We start from the raw sequence: 2,500 nt of genomic DNA on the forward strand, positions 1-2,500 counted from the left end.
TTTTTTCAATAATTCTTTGAAAATAATCTTACTGAAGTTTGAATTATTACTAGAGCCTGATTGTGGCCGCAAAATGTTGTTATTATTATAATTTAAAGTTTTTGTTTTTTTGCAAGTTCATTTTTCACAACTACAACATCCTATAATTCTTACCTTTCTTTTTAAAATATTACTTTAACATTACAAGAGCGTAAATTAATACGTTATTATTATTATTATTATTATTATTATTATTATTATTATTATTATTATTATTATTATTATTATTATTATTATTATTATTATTATTATTATTATCTAACCCTAATATTTGTCCAATAATTAATAAATTTATATTTAGTTTTAACTCAAATAACAAGATGTGAAGATATATCTTCACGGCTTCTAAACCTATATCTTTTATGACGTCTAATTGAACATCAAAGTTTGTTGTATTTTTAATAAAAAAAAAAAATGTATTTGATTGGTAAATTCTAAATCTCCAATTTCTTTGTAAATATCACTTTGCGCTTCATGAATTCTTTTTCCTTGGGGGGGGGGGGGGTAAAATATAAGAAACGTGTAAACCCATAATACTTGGTAAATTTAGCATTTTGTCTAAAAATATATCATTTTTTTTTTTTTTTAAGTAGGTTTTTTATGTTATTCATTGCATCAGGTAATAGGCCATTTTTCATGAAAATTTTAAATACATTGTTCTCGAGTTTTTGGAGAGACTGTTTTTCCATTGTCATATGACAAATACTTTTTCTTTTTTTCTAGTGGATCATTCCCTCCCACAGTATGACTCTCATTAATACTCTCTTTAATAAGTTCAATGTGACACTTCAAATAAATGTATGCATCCATACTTATGAACCAATTGTAACACATTGTTATCTTCTTCAAATACTTTACAAAATCCATGATTAAATTTACAAGACGTATTTGAAATATTAAAGAAATTTCTGGTCATTATATATTTACATTCATACATCCCTAATGTGAAAAGCCATAAAAACGTTACAAAAGAACTATGAACAAAATCGAAAATCACATTAATCGTATATTGATGAATATAATTTAAAAATTTTGTTAATATTTTTTTGGAGGAGGACTAAAAGATATAGGATGAGAATACGTTGAATTCTTTATTCTATTTTTATCATAATGGGGATTGAAAAGATAGACGAATAGCTTGCCTCTCATAACTTTAATATCTTTCTTATATAATAAAAGTCTATTAGGATTTATTATGTATGGAAGATCATTTATTTGTTGGAAAACTACACCAACAGAAGTAATGAAAATAAGATACATGTTTATATATTTAATTTTACGTTCTTTCAAGCCTTCAACTGCTTGTTCAGAATCTTGTTTAAAAAATTTCTCCAAAGTAGGAAACTTGCGTGTATTTATACAAGGATCATTAATGAATTCTATAGAACAATTATCATAAGACCACAAATTCAATTTGGGGAATGTAAGAATCCGACTTAATTTTTCTTTAACATTTGGTAGTGATTTATTCATGACACTCAATAAAGACTTTGGTTTGGTTGTAAACAATAAATTATATGGCTGGTTATGTAAATACAAGTATCATGTGTTTGATTTCTTTTTCGCCTTTGTGTTTATATACAGGGAATCATGTGCATGTCCGATAAATTCTAGAGTCTTGATGTCTGTTTGATAAGAGTATAATTTAAGGATATTATATTTTTTGCAAAACCTAAGATTAATTAAATTATTATTTTCTGTAGGATCTACGAAAATTGTATAAATATAAAACTCCTTATTCGCCATAAGTGAACATATTTGTAAATGTGTATAATCATCCATATCAAAGTATTTTGAATGACTTCCTATTTTATAAATATATGCTAAATTCAATTAATTAAATAACCATTACTAAAAAAAAAAAAAATAAGACAATAGAGAATACAACTTCGTGGCAAGATCCTTCACCCTTCGACTTATCAACTCCTAGCAAAAGTAAATCATCTAATGCGACAACTGAAAATAACAGTGTTTCATGGGATATGTTTGATATCAAAAGTATAAATGTAAAAATCATTCATCCATTGACAAGTGAACTCTTATCAATATATAATCATAGAATTAATATCTACAAGCAAATATTGTATCACTAAAAAAAAACTAAAAAATAAAATATATAATATAATTTCATTTGTACAGGAAATTATGCAATATACATACGACCATTAATTTATTATTCAAAATTATTAAAATTATGAGTAATAATTCAAATATTATTAAATGAGAATCCCTTCTAAGACCATTACTTGAGTATATATGTGAAGTATTACAAATATATGAAACCCATACCATTAAAGTACTTTCAATCTTAAAAATATGTCTGTTGTGTTGAGAAAATTACACATTTGTAAAGTAGAGCTTTGTTACATGGTCTTTATTTATTTAAATTTTGAAATTACCGTTTAATTTTTTTTTTTTTTTAGCTTAGCTGAACAGAAAATGGTGCTACAAACTACATATA

The sequence above is a fragment of the Palaemon carinicauda genome, chromosome 10 (assembly GCF_036898095.1).
Source record: "Palaemon carinicauda isolate YSFRI2023 chromosome 10, ASM3689809v2, whole genome shotgun sequence".
NCBI classification, from domain to species: Eukaryota; Metazoa; Arthropoda; class Malacostraca; order Decapoda; family Palaemonidae; genus Palaemon; species Palaemon carinicauda.